The 18975-nt window shown below is 43.4% G+C and overlaps 1 protein-coding gene across 1 annotated transcript in view; it reads left to right on the top strand.

The window, feature by feature from the left end:
- The first annotated feature begins 8786 nt into the window (after nucleotides 1–8786).
- Nucleotides 8787–18975, top strand: part of LCP1 (lymphocyte cytosolic protein 1) — a 50217-nt gene continuing 40028 nt past the window's right edge. Inside the window, exon 1 of the mRNA XM_063149319.1 lies at nucleotides 8787–8807. The gene's annotated coding sequence lies outside the window, so the exon portion shown is untranslated. The remainder of the gene's footprint in view (nucleotides 8808–18975) is intronic.

Consider the following 18975-nt stretch of genomic DNA (forward strand, 5'->3'; position numbering starts at 1 on the left):
GTGAAAACAAAAATCTACAACGTGATTGTAAAGATGAAAAACATTTCCAGCAAAAATGAAAATCTAATTCAGACATTCTCATAGGTAGCTGTGAAACATTCAAGATATGTAGTATGAACAAGACAGTCTGAGGAAAAAGTGATGTCTAGGTCCCTAGTGGAAGCTCTGTGTTGCTTCTTGTAGCAGAAAACTGCTTTTAGCCTTCAGGGTACATTCCTTAAAGATGCAATGCTCATGTTGCTGTGTTCAAGAGTCAACAGCAGCTTTTATTTAAAGTATATTTTGGAATTGCAACCTCATTGACAGTAAAGTGATCTTGTGTTTCTTACCTGCCACTGCATGAAAACAAAGTGCTTAGAATGATTTAAAACTAAATATTAATGACTTAAAATTTAGTATTAGAGTAGCTGTGGGGATAACTGATTTGCATGGGGTTTTTTCCTGTAGTATCCTTGCCTTAAATTTTCTATTGTTTATTTCTTCTTTCTTTTGTCTCACCTCCTTTTGCCATTTCCTCTGTAGCTTTACTGTCTCGTGTTCTTTCAGATGCACCCTGAATAATTTTCATGGCACTTGCCCAGCATTTCACCTATTGTGAAATTGTAATTCAACCCAAGTTATGTCAGCACCATTCGAAGTAGTTGGTTTGGCATTTTGCTGCCTGAGTAGACCGGAAGGCTTGCAGCTATGCCTGGCAAATACCAACATCCAGGATTGTTATTCTTATGAACTAGATCTGGGAAGAATCCATCATCTTTCTGCTCTGTTGGGAAATTTGCTTTGGAAGAATCAGACCTCTCATTAATTCATGCAAACCTGTAGTTTTTGGGCTGCAAGTGTATTTGCCCATGGATATCATCTTTGCTAAGGAGATATAGGCTTATCTCTGTTGGAAGCACATAAGGCAAGAACAAATGTGGTCAAACAGGCTGTGAATTGCCAGGGTCCAGCTGGGTCTGAAGAAGGGTCCTTTGAGCTGGATTTGCACTTGACCATGGCAAATCTGATGAACGGTCTGGTTGTATCTTTGCATTGGACTTTGAAGGGACTAAATGCTCATTGCTGAGGAAAGTGTCTGTTTTGCCTGACTAACCCTTGAGCACTGCCAGACCCTTCTTTTCCATTTTTATTATTTGCACTCTTTACTGCTCTAGCTGGATATTTGTCCAAAAAGCCTTCCTGCTGAAGACAAGAGAAAGAAATGTATTTATAATGAGGGATCCTCAGGCATCCTTTTTGATTAAAAGATCACGTGACAAATTCTTCATGCCCTATATGCATTTTTCTTGTTCAGAGAAAATTCACCAACAATTGAGACCAAGCATCTCAGTGTTGGCAATCACAAAATGTGTTAGGGTTTTTTTCAATACAAGTGCAGTTCTCCGGCACACTGTTCTGATTGATGTGCTGTATCCAGTAGAGGAGCTGGCTCAGAAGCAGGACAGAAAGGACAGGTTTTCAGAGGTACCTTGTGAGTTTAATGAAGAATGAATGAGCAGTGTTTGTTCTCCTGTGTGTGAAATATGGCCACTTGTATCACTGACAAGTCCCTGTTTAGGGATCCTGAATCCATTTGCAAGGTGCCATGTGCCAATGCAATGAAATCTTTCACCTGAGAAGTAGATGGGGCTCCTTTGGTGAGTGCTCCCTCCCCTTATGCTCCACAGTCTTCCATGTATCACCTAAGCCTCATCCTACATGGATCTCCTAATCCTACTGAATAGGAAAGGCAAATCAGACAAATACCACATGAAAAAAGCACCACGGAAGGAACATGTTTGAAGTGTGATGGCAGAAGTGAAGTCAGTCGTGGTCAAGCAACAGGAAATTGTGAAAGGAACAAAGGAATAATCTTCTAGAAATTGTCTCAACAGTGTCTGCAGGACGGGACACTTCACAGAACTTTAGCTACAGGCAGCTTCACAGAATTTCCTGTGCTTTTTATAGGTATTGTTCGCATGTTTGTGGTCATGAGGTGGATGATGCCTTAAATAGTCAGACATGACTTAAGTCTATGAAGAACTGATGAGGATGATTGGGACAAACTTGAGCTGAGCCTCTTGCTTACCTAGAGCCTGGCTCAAGCAAGGGCTGACAATGAAACAATGCCTGCCTGGAGCGACCTCTGACTGAGATCACACAGCCTCTACAGCTGCCTCAGCAGGCAGAGGATCATCAAAGTGTTCTTTCTGCCTCTGGTGGCAACTACAAATTCTGGCAGGAAGTAACAAACATCCTCATAAAGCTCTATTTGCATACAAACTTCTGCTCCCTTAAGAATGCAAATGAAGAGAAAAGTGACCATATATTTGAGACCACAGTCACCATAAACCCCACCTATAATATGCGATTCTTCCACCTAATTGGGAAGGGCCAAAAGTTATAGTACAGGCAAGAGGAGTTCCAGGACCAGAAAGAAAAGGAAAAAAAAATGGGGAGCAGGGGCAAAAACCTCTGCCTGCTTCAGATTGGTCAAGACTGTGTCTCTCCCCTGCCCCTGAAGGGATGCTTAGGTGAGCTTTGCACCTTCCACTACATTGGAGTGGATATATTATACAGGAATTATATATATATGTCACTGATAGATCTGTTACTGTGCCTTGGGTAGCAACATCCACTAATATTCTGTGGTTAGTGCATTTATCACTGACAATTCTGAACCTGCTTTCCTGTTGCTCCAATAAACTGCACTGGTTTTGAACCTGGATTGTACAAGTTCTTACTGAATTTGACGAGGCCATAATCAGAAATTAAATTGGCTATAATCAGAAATTAAACCCAGCCCCTCTGATCTCTGGGGACCAGCTGGAGTGCAAGAGGCTTCATTTTCTGCTAAACTTCTATATTCTCAATGCAACAGTTGGCACTGAGCCCTGGTGTCCCACACCACTGGGGGGTTGACCCTGGCTGGATGCCAGGTACCCACCAAAGCCAGTCTGTCATTCCCCTCAGCTGGGCAGGGGGAGAAAATATAACAAAAGGTTTGTGGGTCAAGGTAAGGACAGGGAGACATGGCTCACCAGCTACCATCACTGGGAAAATTTGACTTGGGGAAATGAACTGAACTTATTACCAACTGAACCAGGGCAGAGTAATAAGAAAAATCTCAAAATCTTAAAGCATCTTCTCCCCATCCCTCCCTTCTTCCTGGGCTTAACTTCACTCCTGATTTTTCTACCTTCTTCCCCTTAGTGGTGCAGGAGGACAGGGAATGGGGACTGTGGTCAGGAGCTACCACAATCACTGAAGGGCTTGGCCTTGGCCAGCACTGGGTCCGTCCTGGAGCTGGTTGGCATTGCATCTGTCAGAAGCAACGGGAGAAGCTTCTGGCAGCTTCTCATGGAAGACACCTCTTTATCCCCCCCCTCACAACCAAAACTGTGCCATGGATGCCAAATGAAAACACTAAATCAAAAGTTCATTTCATTCACCTCTCACTGGAACTGGGCTCAGGGCTTTGCCACCAGGGCTATCTCCAAAGGCCTCATTTTAGAGGACCATTGGGTCCTGAGCTACTCCCTGGTTTCTGAACAGCACTGCAGACAGCAGCCATTTAATTGTGAACATTTTTATTAACAAAGAAATACTTAGTAAATTATCCTTCACTCAGTCTCTTTAGCTCCACAGTGTTGATGCTCTGTTTCCTTAATGAGGGATGCTCATTTCTTGGAACCTGCTGAGGGAGAAGTCTTTACACATCTCTGCCACAGTTTAGCTCTCAAAGAAAGCTGGGACCATTGGCTTATCTCCCTGACTTTCCTGCCCTCAGCCTCAGTGTCTGATGGCTTCCAGCTCTCAGGTGGGCACAGTCCACCTTCCATGATATTTCTGCTGCCTTTATAACCAACAACCTCATTTTGTTACAGCCCCACTTTCTACACTCCTCTGTGAGGGAAAAGATAGTGACAACACAAAATATTGTCTTTTTTCCAGCCCAGGGCTTCTGCTCTTCAGTCTCAGTCTCACACTTGGTGAAGCACAAAACAATTCCATCCACCAAGATGATGGAAGTACCACTACTGAAGAGTTGCCTGCTGATCAATGGGCATGCTGCTGTATAAATATCTTTCAAGTGTGATAGTTCCATTTGGAGAAATGATCCTTGAACAAACTTTACTGCCAGCTCTTAGATTCCTGTCATGTTTACTATATAAATACACAATCTCTAAATAGCATTCATCAGTAATATGTACTACTAGAATGAGAGCCAGCACAGCAGAACTTTGATTCCTGATAAAAGATTTTTCTATAATTTTTTAATTGGCTTAAATCATTGAATCACAGCTCTGGTAGTGAGCCAGTAATATTTACATCTGTTTGGGCAGCTTCAGACTGGAACTGTATTGCACCTAAACAGATTTTACCAGACTTTCAAAATAATATTAATCAGGGATTAATAATATTAAGGGATATTATATTATCTGACTTTTCATCCTTACTTCTTTAACTGAGTTTTCTTTACTGTTTTTCATACTGTTAGAAAGGTATTACTTTTAATATATAACTGTCACTCCTTTTAATTTAATATTACATAATGAGGATCAGTACAGTATGACAGTATTCTAACAAAATGAATATTCAAATTGCTTACCATTTCTCTCAGACATCAAAAAAACCCTTTCGATGTATTTTCTTTCTCTTTGCCTGCTTCATAGACTATGTGAAGATTGAGGAGTTTTACCAGATTACAGAAGCTGGACGGAAAAAAACCTAAACTTGATTTGGTCTCTTTATCTCAGTCATAGGGACATCATTGTTTTTCCATGCTACAACTTATTCTACTGAGCTAATCTGTAAAAAAAACACTGTAAAATTTCTGCATTCTATTTTTTTACAGCAGCTCCTGGGGCCTGAAGTTGTTGACAGAAGTCAGTGAACCTGCACAGATGCCAGGGTTCTTCTCCACAGATCTGTTTTCAGGAGTGGTGCCTAGTTTCCATCTCATTCATATATTACTTAGGTTAAAAATGTTATAATTAGAGATCATGTTATTGTTTTTCACATTTATTTTTAAAGGTTGTTCCTTAAATATTTAATCAATAGCTACTTTATAGAAACTGGAAAGAGCTTTTCATTCACATATATAAGCAGCACACAAAATGACTGGTTATTTCTAAAGCATACTGCACAGAAAGTTCTTTGTTTTAATTAGAAATCCCTGATCCCTGTAAAATAATATAAGTCAAGATACTTCTTTTCACAGGATTGCATATTCTGAGACGAGCATGCCCATCCTCCAAAATGTCATTTTTTCCATTTTTTCTGAATCCAAGCTGTATCTCACTTCCCCTATGGTCCGACTCCATGTGATCCAGTTTTATTTTTCTTGACACCAGCAGTTTTTCCTGCTATGTCTCATATTTTCTGATGAGCTAAGGAGAATGCCTCTATTATCCAGTGGGTAGCATTCAAATCTGATAGGTGGAAGGCTCAACTCCCAGGACCTGCCAAGAGGGCTCTTCCCCAGTTTACATGAGGAGCCTCCCAAAGAGCTGCAGGTCATATGGGTCATACTGCACTCTCCTTCACACTGCTTTGCACTAGGAGCTGAATTGCCAATCTATCTTCCTCTGTGTTAATTTTAGAGACACACGGCATTTGTAACTACGAGCTACAGAAACTGTCTGTGCAGTTTACCTTGGTCAACCTTCTCCCTTGGTGCAGACAATTTAGACAGCAGCTTAGGAGGCTATGGATCTGTGGAGCAGCTTTGGCTGCTCAGCCATTTCCTGCTTGGCCTTTGTTCCTGACAGATAAATGAATATATTTCAAAAACCAGAACAAATCTCACAACACAAAACAAAAGAAACAATCACCTCTAGTTTAAGGTGCTGAGCTATGAACGTCTGCTAAGATAAAGCAGGTGATAAAAGATGAGAGAAGTAAAAGGGCATTTGTTCTCTTAGTGATAGATTTAACAGGTTTTCTAGTTGTCATTAGTGTTTCAGGAAATAAATCAGTGACACTAATTAAAAAAAACCCCAAACCCAAACCTGTTCTATTAACTCCAAATGCTTGCATTAAACAATGTAATTCAGCACTTAGGGTGATCCTGTGCAGGGCCATGAGTTGGACTTTGATGATCCATGTGTGTCCCTTCCAACTCAGGACATTCTATAATTCTATGATTTACAATTCTATAGTTCTATGACCTCTGTCACAAAAGGTGAGGATGCAATCAGAGTTTTTAATCTCTGAGCCAAAGGAGGAACAGTAAAATAGAGAAATGCCCCATGACAGACATTGCAAAAGCTCCCAGAAACAGTTTTCTGCTGGATAAACAGATTTTATAAGAGCAACTATTAACCCTGGGAAAAGGCCAAATCTGCTTCTTTCTAGTTTCCTATTAGTTTATGAATGCATATAATGACACTAATTTCAATCAAAGAATCTCTGATTTGGTTTCAGAAATTCTCTTATTAGTAGCCAATTTTAGCAAATCTCTGAGTCACTGTAATTTTCAAGATTATCTATATCCTAAATTGCAGAATGTGTTGGTTATATATTTTTTTCTTTCCTGTGGGGCTGAAAACATCTTAGAAATCATACAGTATAAAGACTCAGTCCTAAAGAACTGGAAATCAGAAGGAAAACACAGAAGAGAGAGCACTGATGAAGGTGACTTTGAAGAGAAACTGAGAGTGCCATCAGGAAGCCAATGGCTTACAGAAAGATTTAGAAAGATTAAGAAAACTCTCACATACACCTAGAAGCAAGGACACCTCTAGGCAATTTTCCCCCCCAGTAATTTGATTTGAAAATAGATAAACTTGAGACTTCAGTACAATTTTGCACGTGGACAACATTATTTTAAATCAAATGCAGCATTATATAAAACTGTGGTGGAAAGAAAAACAAATACTGTGATGGAAAGAAAAAAAGATAGTCCCGGAGCGAATAACAGGTTCAGACCTGACATTTAGCTATTGGGCTTGGATGGCACTTAAACAAGGAGCTGGGGAAGGGAAGAAACGGGGGAAGTTTAAAAAGGAAGCCTGGAGTTCAATTATAGCCCTGCTGAGTTTGAATAAATGGACAAACATTGCAACAAGATGAGGCACAATGACACAAAAATGGTTCCTGATGTTAACCAGAGGTTGGGGACAGTACCCTTCCAATAGACAGGAGGCACAAGAGGAAGAATATATATTATTAAAATATATATAATATTAAAATATAGATAATATTTGTCTTTTAATATATAATATTAAAAGACAAAACCCAAACGAATTGGGTTTTGTCTCTTCTACCAATTTTCCCAATGCAAGACGTCTTAGAGACCCAAAGAAGTTGAATTTGAGGATCAGGAACAAAACACTCTATAATTTTGTTTGTACCTGATAGAGCTTAGCATTCCAGTCTTTTCCTCTTTAGGGTAGCATTCCTGGCACCTGCCACATGGTTATGGCACAGGGAGTAATTCAGCTGGGAAGGTACCTCAGGAGCTCTCTAGTCCAAGCTCCTGCTCACAGCAGGGCTGAACTATCAGCTCTGAGCAGATTACTCAGATCTGTAAGCAAGGATGGAGACCCCACAACCTCCTGGGCAACCTCTGGGCCTCCTTCCAACCCTGATAAAAGCCAAAACATAGAGTGCACACCTGACTAGGGCACACATCTAAGGATAAATGAACTTGTTTTCTCTCATTTATAGGTAACCTCTGTGGAAACTGGCTGACAGATCAAGGATGGTGAGAAATTATCAATGCCCTGAGGAGCACTGCCTGCAAAATTCCAGGAGGAAGAACAGACTGGAAAAGAATTGAGGGCTTAGGATGGAAGTGGAGTGGAAGAATTCCTGGAGTGAATGTACACAGCACAGCTCAGAGACGGGGAAGGAGGTGAAAACACAAGAGGAAATCTGAAGTTACAGAGGTTGATGACAAGAAAACAGGAGGCTAAGTGGGGAGAGTGGAGGAAATACAATGTAGAGAAGAAACCCTAATGCTTCTGGCAGAGAAGAAAAGTAGAGGTGTTCAAGCTAGTAGAGACGGAAAGGATAAAAGCACATCAGAGGGAGAGGGAACATGATTTTCTCATGAGATGAAACTGACAATTATATTTAGTGAGATTTTAGGTAAAAATCAAAATCGCATAATATTCTGAGTTGGAAGGGTCCCATACAGGAGTTGAACCCAGTGCCGTGGTGCCACACAAGCATGTCTGTATTTGCTGCTGTACGTGCAGTGCAGTTCAAGGCGCCAGGCAGCTGAGCCACCAGAACTCAACTGCTGCAGGCATGAGAACAGAAAACTGCTACTGGGGAAATAGAGTGGTGAAGGATGCAGGAGCAAAGGAAGGATGTGTCTGGCATGGACCCTGCCAGTTTGCTCCTTACTCTGGGAAAACAGCAAAGTCAGGGTCTGAAAAAAGGGAAAAACCAATTCCCAGCAAACATGTGCATCAAGAGGAACCTGGATACAGCTGTATCCTACTCTAACCATGCACAAGCACCAGGAACTTTCTGCTGCGCAGTACCAAACCCGGGCTAACACGGATGAGGAGAAAGCACCTGCTCTGTGCACCAGCTTGGAGCAGAACCCCTACAGAGGTACCCTTGGCAGCGCATTTCACCGAGCAGCGCACTGACGGCCAGTATCGCATACCAGGCTGCCCCTGGGGACGCTCCAGTGCCGGGGCGTGTCCGGGGCGTGTCCGGGGCGTGTCCGGGGCGTGTCCGGGGCGTGTCCGGGGGCCTGGGCGGGGCACGGGCGGCGGCGCCGGCGGGAGCGGGCGGAGGGGCTGCGGCTGCGGGAGCGCGCCCGGCCCCCGGCCCGGCATCGCCTGTTGCTGCGCCGCTCCTCGCTGGTAACTATCCCCTGTAATCGTGGTTCTGCATGGAGCAGGTGGTGATGGTGGTCCTTGTTGTTATTATTTTTATCGTTATTATTGCTGCTATTATTATTATTTTTATGTCCCCACGAAGAAAAGATTAAAATTAAAGTTGCTATGACGCGGGCTCCTCCGGGAGCAGTCACCGCTCTCTCGGGGAGCGCGGTGGGAACCGGGGGGCGGTGCGGGCATCCCGGGATAACCCTGCGGGGAGCGGTGCGGAATTCCCGGGATAACCCTGTCTGCTGCGGGGAGCGGTGCGGGATGCCGAGATAACCCTGTTTGCTGCGGGGAGCGGTGCGGGCATCCCGGGATAACCCTGTCTGCTGCGGGGAGCGGTTCAGGAGTCCCGGGATGACCCTGGCGGCTGCGGGGAGCGGTGCGGGATGCCGAGATAACCCTGTCTGCTGCGGGGAGCGGTGCGGGAGTCCCGGGATGGTCCTGCCGGCTGCGGGGAGGGTGCGGGCAGCAGGTGTAAAGCTGGTGCTGCTTCGTGGGAACCAGGTCGAGCTGAGCCAAACCTTTTCAAATTCATCTCAGCTATATAATTACTTTGGGAAATAGGCCCGGCACCGCAGTCCTGATTCAGGCAAGTCCCTTTTGATAGAAATTTTAGCTGGGTACAAAGTCTTTTGAGAATGAGTGACACATGCGGGATAGGGCAAAGAGAGAGACAGGAGAGGGCAGGGATGAGGGTGGGATGCTGAAGTGGAGGCAGTTTTAGCACCTCTGATAACTGAAAATATTCTCTTAGGGACTGCTGGGTAGTCTGCGTCCGTATTCTGTGAACACTGACCACCCACTACAGTTTTCTCTCTCAAAGAATGCTTGGCTCATACATTTAATTTTAGTAATTATTTTTTTAATTCACTTGTGTCCACAGGGTCCCACTAAAGACAACTCCTTTATAGCTGTAATAGTTTTAAAAATTTCTGAAGGGCACTTGCTGTGCCTTGCTATGGAGATGAAGAAGCTGGTTTGCATGTTGCAGATGACTCTGCTGTTTGGCTCCTGCCTGCAAGGTTAGCGTTTCCCTACCAGGCTGGCAGCAATCAATTTCCCTCTTTCCTCTGCTTCTCTCCTTCCTTTGCACGTTTTCCACTGCATAAAGTGAGTGGAATAGGCTGAGGGGAAAATTTGGATGTCTTTCCTCCAAAGAAGCTGCGTAAATGAAATTAAAGGCACGGCTGCAACATGCATAATAGGTAGCAGAGAGGAATTATTTAATACACCAAAGCATTTACATTTTTCTTTATGTAATTGTCATTCCAGGATCAATACAGTGCCCGAGTGATTTATTTCATCATTGGCTTTTGTGCTTAGCGGTACGAGGTGGAAAGGAAAATGTCACCACAAACAAATCCAGCCCATTATCTGTGTGCCATGTGGAACCGGGGCTCTCCCCTGCTGGGCTGTGAGCCCTTTTGGGCAGGAGTTGCAATGCTTGTGTCTGCACCGTGGAGCTGCCCTCCCCTGTGTGGTGCTTGGGGCTGGGGTGCACCTCACGTGTCCCCACCCTGACACCCCTGTCTGTGAGGAGCAATAGGGGCATTCATGTCTGCCTTGGGGTGAGCATCCAAACCTGGGAGCCCAGGCACACTTCTGAGTGTGCTGGTCAGATGTAGGTACATGCACTGAAAATAGCAGCCTCAGGAAGGCCAGGAGGACACCCAAAGGGTGCCAGAATTCTCCTAATGAAACATTTCACATGTGTTCCTGCCACTGACAGTGAAATACTGGGTTGCAGACTTCCTTTGCAGGTAAATGTAGAATTGAATACAGGAGAATGACTTAGGCTTCCCTCCCTGAGGAACTTTTGCGTCCTGTATTTTACAAGGAGGATGAAATTTTGCTCTTATATGGATTTCTAGCCAAACATTTCCAGGCTACTGTGGGATTGTTTTATTTCTCCTTTCAGATGAGAGGAATAAGGTGGCCTTTGTGTCTGCAGGATCAAAACCTGACTTTTTTTGTTTCAGCATAAAAGACAATTACAAGAGCTGTGCTTAAACCACCATCTCACTCAAAGGCTTGTGTGAGTTTTCTGTGGTGGGAAAGGAGCCCTTTTCCACTTTCTCTTGCAGAGCCTTCCCACAGCGATGGCAGGGGCCATGACAGCAGGTGGATGATGGCACTGCCATCTCAGCAGGAGTCTGGTGTGACAGGACACATGGGAGGATCTGTGGCCTGGCCCCCAGCATTCTCTGCCATTGATCTCCACTGGAGCTCTCTCTTGCCTGACTGGTGGGATGCTGCTGCTGCCATCAGCTGCTTCCAAAGTGTTCCTGTAACAATTGGTGAGATGTAGTAAATGGGAATGAGAAGATCAGCAATAGTAGCAGTCCAGCAAGAGAGTTTGCTGTACACATTATTCCTGAGTTAGACAACAAGAGGAAACTCAGATGAGACTTCCTTCACCACACTACTGTGGCATGCAGGGTTTCCTGGCCATTAATGCTTTCTCCCTCACAGCCCATCCCCATCTCCACGACGGACCCGCAATTCCTGAATTTTCCCATGTGCAATGCACACTTCAGGTAGCCCTTGATAAAAATAAGTCCTCAGAAAACACTTGCCCTCTGATCATCCATTCAAATTCAGAGAAAGAAGCAGTGACAGGGAACATGGACAGGGTTTTGTGGGAGCACATGCTTGGAGACCAAAAGGAGAAGCTCAGAGCAAAATGTATTTTGTTTCTTCACAGGTACATGTGTAACCTGTACTGCTGCTAAATAATCAGATTTATTTATTTATTTATTTATTTATTTATTTATTTATTTATTTGATAAACAGCAGGTTTTTCTCAGGAAAATACAATAATTCATCTGAAATGGTAGTCTCTTCCTCGTTATTAGAGAATCCACATTTCAGTTTTGAGGGCATGGATGAAATCAGTACCAATTGTAACAGTGTGGGTTACCAAAATGGAATGAATTTCCCCCAGAAGCTAGGACCATGCTTCTGGTCTTCCTGCTGACCTTTAGCACTGGCAACGTAGGGAGCACTTGACTGGAAGATTCACAAATAGGTAACAGCATTACAAGTTGGACTCAAAGGATGGATTTCTAAATTGATTGTGGACTCTGCAAAGAAAACATTCTTCTTTTCTCTCAGCATTTTGCTTTTATCAGGCTCTCCCTGTGCTGCTGTAGGCAGAGCCCCTGACCCAGCCAGGAGCCCTGATGCTGGTCCCACTGCATGCAGACCTGGAAGCCTGAGTGGAATGTACACATCTGCAGCCTTCCTCTTTTCCTTTCTCCCTTACCTTGCAACCTGTGACTGAGTATTTGCAGTGCATTCATTTCCTTCTCACTTACAAGAACACCTCTAGTCTATTTAGTTCTTATGGGAAGAAAGCAGCCCACTTAATCAGCATTTTAAATAAACCCCATTTTGTATTTTATTCTGCTTTAGTCATATTTAATCAGTTTCTATTGTGAACATCCTTATACTTTTTTTTCCCCCTAGGGTTTTACTCTGAATCAATATTTAACGTATTTGCCTGGTTTAAAATTGATGTCTCTTTGTTGGTTTTCATTATTGAACCTTCAATATTTACTCTTCCTTTCCTGTTGTGACATTTTAGCACTAGTGGTCCTTTATTAGATTGTGACTGTGTGCCCTTGACTACTGCTGTTTCAGGAAGCCACTGAGGTGGTTTGCAGGGCTTTTTCTTTAAAGAAAGTCTCAGAAGAAGGTCAACACATCCCATTTTGCTCTTGCAAGCCCTTTCCTGCAGAAAGTGGACCATTTTAACTGGGAACACTCATAGGAATGAGCTAAGTAAGCATGCATTTACATCCGAAAAGTTTCCTTCCTCGTAGCATTGAATTTTAATGTGACTCACTGCGTATGAGGTTTGGGTAGATGAACTCCAAAGTTTCCATCCCACCTACATATACACAGTCTTTTCTTCTCAGCATATTTAAACTGTACCACAAGATGGAAAAGTATGGTTAAAACTCAAGTGTCAAAATATTTGGGGAGAATTATGTGGCAGCACATTTAACATTTACGTCACATTTTAATCAGCAAGTCCAAAAGCTTTTGGAAAAGGAGGTCACTGTCATTCTGGAATTGATTTTCCCAAAGATAAAGCACTATAAAATCAGTGGTAAAAATATTTGTTTCCAAGACCTGAGTACTTTACAAAATGTGTTTGTTCCTCTAGACAGAAATAGCCATATTTTTTATAATAGTGGAATTTCTTTCCTCATTATAGTTCCTGTCACCATGCTGTTATGTTGCCTAACCTTGAAATGAAAGCAATTCTGTTAACTTTTTACAAATGCTCCTTGCCTTGTTGGGATTGAATTGCCTATCCCTCGCAGGGCCGATAAAAAAACCCCAAAAAGTTTCATTTTCTTGTGTGTAGTAGTAAAAGGGAGCCAGTGTTCTGGGTAAAAGAGGAATTGAGCAGGAAAAAAACTGAAAAAGAAGCCAGTTACTGCCTTTGCCTTTTTTTTGTTTTGTTTTAATAGTTTTATATGGTCACTGTTTTAGGTAGCAAGGAAACAAAACCCAGTGTCTGCTCTTAAGCAGAAGTTTCATGTTGAATCACTGAAAACATACCTTAAAATAGTATCTTATGAGCAACTTCTGTGTTTCATGATTTTGTGAAGAAACATGAGAACATTCTCTGATTTTTATAAAGAAAAGATCCTGAATGATTGACTTTAGGAAGTTGTCAATGTAATTTTTCTTTTGGTAATTTGAAGAACTCCAAAGACGAGATTTCAATGTATATCACAGACAAATTCTTCTTTGCATTTACAAAAAACTAAACAATTTATGTCATAAGTCGAAATCTCTCAATAAACTAAACATCTTTTACCCAACTTTTATATTCAGAAGCATCTGTATTAAGCATCAGCAAACTCTTCTAGCATTTTTGCCCTGTTGTTTTCTATACAGTCCTTGTTTGCATGACATTTTGTAAAGGGATGATTTGATGATTTTTTTCTCTCCTTGCCCTCCCCATATGTTTGCTGTCTTTTTGTTCGGTGGGTGTCATGAGTTCACTCTTCCATTTCTTCACCTTTATCCAGGTCAGAGGTTTCAAAGGAGAACTTAGGTTTCAGATTACCTGGTTTAAGACATCCAGGCATCCTAGAATCTCAGTTCAGCCAGGGTTAGAGAAAACAGCAAAGGAGCACAGCATAAGTGGAAATAGCCTGGGTTGCATTTTGCAGTCACAGTGAGGTCTTTTGCGTGTTAGTGACTAGGTCAGCTTGGCTCTAATGAGCAAAGTCAGAACTGTGATTAACACAGGAAGTGTGAGCAGGGACATGCAATGAGCAGCAGCATCAGTTCATTTTTTTTACCCTAAGAATTAAAATGAAGTAGTTTATGTATTCTTAAAAGAAAACAAAAGAACTAGTTTCCCCTAATAGCTCATCAGGAGTCCTCACTGAGTGCTCTGCTGTGAGGTTAGGCAGAAAAGCTCCTGGCTCCTCTTGCCAAAAAAAGCAAGAATCAGAGGAAAGTGTCCCACTCAGCAGGTACCCAAAGCCAAATGCCCTGTCCAGGTGTCTGGTGGGGTTGTCCCTCCAAAGAAGCCATCTCTGACTGAGGGAACAGGCTCCCCTGTACCTGTGGGGATAGGGGGGATACCTGAAGTGCCATCAGTTGATAATCCTGGGGGCATCTGCTGCCTAGGAGTGTTGCAGTAATAACATGGACCTGCACGGACAGATGATGCCAGGGGGAAATGAGGCAGAAAAAGAATCACCATGCTGCTCCCTTCCTGATGAGGAGACGGTGATGCCCACTGAAGGTCTCCCACGCTCGTGAAAGAATGTGTCTCATAACCATCATCAGCCTTTAAAAAGCTTTTATTTTTAAAAAGAAATTGTCTTAGAATATGTGTGTTGGTAGGAAGCCTGGGCTTTGGGTAGTACTGAGGTGTCAGTATGCACAGGGCATTTGGGACAAATAATTTAAAAATTCCCGCAAGAGAAAAATACTATTTTGCACAGTTTGCTTCTTGATAATGGAAGTGCTTTACACAATGAGGCAGTTATCAGTTTCTTTATTCTTATATTGCAAACACAGTTCTTACATTGCCTGTTTGCCTCAGAGAGATTGCTAGGTCATAAAAGAGATACCAAAGGAGAGATACTTCCCAGAAAATGAGGAAGAGATTTACAGTTAATTAGAGAGAGAAAATATCCTTACCAGAGATCCCTTAGACCTACCTTCAGTCTCCTGTAAGTTACAGGACAGATGACACTTTTTACTTCTGGTTTCTACTATCAGAAGGAATCAAAATATGTGTTAATATGAATCACACTTTTAAAAACAAATAGCATCCTTCTTCCTTCTTTTCATTTTGGGTATTCATTCAGTTAAAAAGGCAGTGCAGTCTCAATATTGTGATATGCCAATGAGCCCCAGTAATTTTGTGTGAATGCTACACACTTAGATGAGCAATCAACTTTTCAAGCAAATTCAAAAGCAGCCCTTAGATGAAGGCTGTCATTTTACACTGGTTGTCAGATAACCCTTGCTTGCTGCAAAGTTGTGAGTGCCCAAGTATTTGCCTGGGTATGCAGTTCGTACTTAAATCCCAGTGTCCAGACTTTGTCAACATCCCCTTTCAGAATTACGTGCCCAAGATAGACAGGCAGAAGGTCAGAAGAGGAACAACAACCAATACTTAGAGTTAGGCCTCTATTTCAAACAGTGAAAGGTCTCTTTTGGACAAATATTTTAGAAATATGTCTCCTTTTTTTAAATTTTTTTTTAATGGAAAAAGTGGAATAGATAAGTTAGCAACAGTTGAGCTAGCTTCTTAAAGCAAACTCAGATTTTTCTCAGAATCTCAGAATTTCTGCACTACTGTGCCTTCTTTGTCTACATGCACATATTTAAATGGGCCTTTGCAGCCAATGGTAACCAGAAATCCTGGTAGCTGACCACCATGTATCTGCCTTGTATTTATCCTCTTATCCTTCCTCAGAGACTTTGTTGTGGTGGGATGTGTAGGCTCACTTGTATAGAGAGAATCTATGCAGTGGCATTGTCCCAGAAATTTTAGACAGAATTATGGAATAGTTTGGGTTGGAACAAACATTTAAACATCATCGAGTTCCTACCTCCCTGCCATGGGCAGTGACACCTTCCACACACCACATTGCTCAAAGCCCAATCCAACCTGGCCTTGAAAACTTCCAGGAATGGGGCATCCACAGCTTCTCTGGGCACCTTGTGCCAGTGCCACACCACCCTCACAGTAAATAATCTCTTCCTAAGATCTACTCTAAACCCATCCTCTTTCATCTTAAAGCATGCCCTTGTGAAAATTTCTTCCCCAGCTGTCTTGTAAGCCCCTTTAAGTGCTGGGAGGCTGCTAGAAAGTCTCCCTGGAACTTTCTCTTCTCCAGGCTGAACAATCCCAATTCTTTCAGCCTGTCTTCATGGGAGAGGTGCTCCAGCCCTCTCATCTTCTGTGTGGCCCTCCTCTGGATTTGTCCCTGCAGGTTCATGTCCTAATGTAGGGGTCCCAGCTCCAGAGCTGAAGCAGCAGCAGGTAGGGGTCTCATAACAGTGGAGTAGAAGGAGAGTGTCACCTCCCTTGGTGCTTCTTTTGATGCAAACCACAAGCACATGCACCTTTCCTTAAATGCTGACTTATTTTGCAAGGGCTGGTAGGAAGACCTGCTGAAAATATGTCCTTTGGTAAAAGCTGGGGTTTGAGAGTGTAGGCACATTCTGTGTGCTGGGAAGGGAGGCCATGAAGTGTGGGAACCCAGGGCACAGGGAATATTTCTCTGTCTGCTCTGGGGTGCCCTGACCCCCAGGGGAGCGCTGACTTTAACCCTCATTCATAGAGAAAGTTTCCTAGACTTCAAGATAGACTAGAATCCACAAAAGTGTGATTGTAGAGAGTAGTGTAGGTGTACCATTTGGTGAGAAATTTAGGTTTTGGGATTTTTAGTGTGTTGTGGATGGAAGCAAGATGGAGGGCACAGGGGGGTCACCCTGGGTTTCTTCTTCATGCTTCTTCCTCCTTCTTCATGGGTTTGGGTGGCATTTTGTAATTGGGCAGAAAAGTCTGCACTGTGGGCTCTTTGGGATCACTTATTGGGTTAAAAGGGAAAATAGGTGTCAGTTCTTAATTGGGTAGTTTAGTCTTAAAGGACTTTGTAACAAGAGATTGTTAGCCATTTTGTGCCTTCTTATGAAAAGCTGCCTAACTCATGGTTGTGAGACTGTTTTACTGATAAGAAATAATAAACACCTGAGTCCAAACATGAACTACCATCTCAAGTGCCTTCAATCCAGACCCAGAGAAGTTGATAATGAAGTTTTGATGCAAGGCTGCAGAGCAGCTGCTGCAGGGGATCTCAGTAAATGGACAATAATTTCTTTCTCATTCATGAGTCTCCATCTCTTGCACTCACTGGAGGAACACACCCTTGGGCATAGGGCAGCTGTAGCATCATGGTTCTCGTGCCTGCTGTTCCCACAGTGCTGTATCCAGAAATTAACTTGGCAAAGGCATCCCTGGGCTTTAAGCAGAGAATGCCCACAGTGCTGGAATCCCACTGGGATATGGAAGTACACTTACTTTTACAATCAAAAACAACAGCTCCTCAGCAATGGAGGAAACAGAGCTTGCAACATACAGCTGAGACTACTGTGGAAATGTAAACAAAACCTAAATCTCGTCTTTGCAAAGGCACCTGCAAACCCTCTTGTTTAAGTGGGATTTGCAAGCCAGAGTGTGCCCCGGGCACCTGGGGATGCATTACAGGGTCAATGTAATGCAGGAGTGTGGTGGGTCTCACTTCTCTGTGAAGGAGTCAGGAAGAGATGGGTGTGTGGGGATTGTTGCAAGCTATCAGAGGCAGACCCTAGTTTTTCTTCCTCTTCCTGTTGCAACTGCAGGAACAGCTCACATGCACAGGAGAGAAAGGAACCAGGCATATTGGAGGGATCTTCTTCAGTGTGAGATTTTTGGTGGCTCTGCTATAGTTCGGTGTTTCTGTCCAGTGCTTCTGACAGCTAAAATGGATGTTTCATGGCACAGCTACTCAGTCATGTAATATGTAATGCTGTGAAGAGCTGAAGAACACACCTAGTTAAACCTAAACCTTAGATACTTTCCAGAGTAATCTTAGAAAAGGATTTAGAGTTCCTGTCCTGTCAGAAACTCATTGCTGCTCACGTGAAGCTCATAACTCACCAGGTGGCCAAGGACACAGAAATGCCTGAAGGAGCATTAAACAAGAAAAAGCCAGTTTAACCATCAAGCAGACTGCTCTTGCCACTCTTGACACTGAACCCTCTTTCCCTTGAGCTATTTGATGATTTGTGCTACTCTTTTATCTCAATTCACCCCTCCTGTGTGTCTGACCTTTAGCCCTGGCTAGCAAAGTGGACTGAAATAAAAAGTAAGGATGCTCCTTCCTTTTCTCCCACGCTTTGCAACTCTCTGAATGATGGCAGAGCCAACCATTCTTCTGTCTGTCTGTTATGTCTGGTTTCTCTTACCTGCTTCTGTCTGTCATCTGGCAGAGTGCAAGACCTTTGGGAAATCTATCTTTCTTCTCTGTCTTTCTTCAGTTCCTGGAACCACAGTGCCTGGAGTCTCCAGGATCTTTTGTAAAAATCTGCTATAGGAAAAGAGAAGACAGAAAGATGTGAAGGCAAAAGTGAGCACCCAGGAGCATTCTGGAAAAAAATTCTCAGCTGCATTACACATTCCTCCATGCTTGATGTGCCAGGGAGAATGGCCAGCACTTCACCATGGCTGAGGCCATTTTCACCCTCAAGCAGCAGTGTGGCTTCCTGTGCCTGGTCCCAGGTTTTGGGGTGGACTCCTCAGCCAGTCTGTGCATATTTCCCATGGCAGGGCTTGCCAGGTGCTTCAGTGGGAATGTAGCCAGCAGAATGGGACTGGGGCAATCCCAGCCCCAGGCTCCCCGCATGCCCGTGTCCTGTCCTTGGCACAGCTCCAGCTGCCTGGCCAGGGGCAGGGATGGTGGCCATGCCTCAGTTGCCAAACAGGCCAGTTGTCCACTTACAGGTCACATTGGCCAGTGGTATCATCTGCAGAGATTTCCTTCATCTTCAATGTGTCCAGGAGTCTGAATCTCTGCTGTTTGGGAACAGCTGAGCTCAGAGTTGATGGAGTTTG

The sequence above is a fragment of the Melospiza melodia genome, chromosome 2 (assembly GCF_035770615.1).
Source record: "Melospiza melodia melodia isolate bMelMel2 chromosome 2, bMelMel2.pri, whole genome shotgun sequence".
Classification (NCBI taxonomy): Eukaryota; Metazoa; Chordata; class Aves; order Passeriformes; family Passerellidae; genus Melospiza; species Melospiza melodia.